The sequence below is a fragment of the Orycteropus afer genome, unplaced genomic scaffold (genome assembly GCF_000298275.1).
Source record: "Orycteropus afer afer isolate SDZICR_OR568_19922 unplaced genomic scaffold, OryAfe1.0 scaffold00280, whole genome shotgun sequence".
Classification (NCBI taxonomy): Eukaryota; Metazoa; Chordata; class Mammalia; order Tubulidentata; family Orycteropodidae; genus Orycteropus; species Orycteropus afer.
This window is the reverse complement of record NW_006921867.1, coordinates 3,139,026-3,140,542: the sequence shown is the minus strand read 5'-3', so window position 1 is coordinate 3,140,542 and position 1,517 is coordinate 3,139,026.

Here is a 1,517-nt window from a genome sequence, read left to right as displayed (position 1 = left end):
CAGAAAAGTTTTTTATAAGCCAAGACATAGTTTCCTCAGCTACAGAAAGCTGTTTTACTCTAATATATATATTTTTTTAAGTAAGGCAACAAGCACACAAAAATATAATAAACAATTCTTTACATTATTATGTAGCTATACAGAAACACAAGTGTGAAGCCATCAGGTAAGTGAAATATCTGACTTTATCAAAATAGAGTTTAAATATAAACATTCAGCTCAAGGAAACCTATTTTCTAAACCCCACATCTAGATGTGTGGTCTGACAGTAGGAATGAACGATGAAAATTGAATTTATCTCAGAACATTTGGGAAGTGTAATTACCCTATCTGTAGCTGTAAAGCAGTCTCACAGACAATTTTCCAAATAACAAGTCATTTTTAATAGTGAAGATTTCAGCAAATCTCGAAAATGTAAAGAGACCCTTAAAAAATAAATAGAGAGACAGAGACAGAGACAGAGAGAGAGAGAGAGAGATTCGCAGAACTCCTAGGTTCAAGTAGTTTCCTTATCATAAGTTCCAGATGTCTTCATTCTGAGCCCTGAGACTTGCTCATCTTTTTGTGCTATCACATCAGGACGAGGATGGAACAAGTTTATACAGAAAAGAAGTGCCAGTGTAATGGCTCTGCAGCCCGATAATGCAAAGATAGCAAGTCATGTTCACAGTGCAAAAGGACACGCATTTTCTAAAATAGGAATTCTAATCCCACTGGGCTTCTGTGTGTGTGAATTTAACCTTTAGAATTAGAATTTTTGAAGCCCTGGAAATGAACTAATGCTTTGTGTAAACTATAGAAAACAGATGGGAGTGTGTTCCAGGCAGCACATTTAAATACAAAGGCCATTTCTGTACCTGCAAAAAGCTGCATAGCTGCCTCAAAGGAGGAATCCGAGTTTAACAAATCAAATGAAGGTACTCCACAGCGCCTCAAATTCAGAGGAGTCAAGTACTTCTGTGATTCCCAAACGTTCACATTATCACAGAAATGAGAAGTGTACACTGGGTCTGACATAATGAATAGCTACTTGTTTTTTTCTAAATTTGTTAAGCTCGATCTTCATGTGCTGCAAAATTTTTAAATGGCTTCATCACCAGGTTAATTACAGATTTTTGCAGTTTCAGTACTGATAATTAGCAACAGAAAGTACATAGCAACTTCAAATTGTATCTTGAGTTCAATAATTTTCATTCAGTTTTGTATGTCAAGGATAAAATTTTAGATTAGGTGAAAAATGATGCCTTACTGTGTTAAGAGTGCAAAAATTTTGTTTTAAAGTATTTAATGTAATTAATTTCCTAAAGAGAGATAGTTTCATGTTCAGACAAAGTTAGCAACCAATGGCATGATGTATCTTAAATTGCCCCAATTTTTGTTAACAGCCAGACATGGTATTTGTGATAACCATAATTACCAGGAGAATTTTACTGGAGATATATGAGTGGCAGAAGGGGTACAATTCCATATGAACAGGGTTAGAGGTGTGTTTGTTTTTTTTTTTTTTTTTGGGGGGG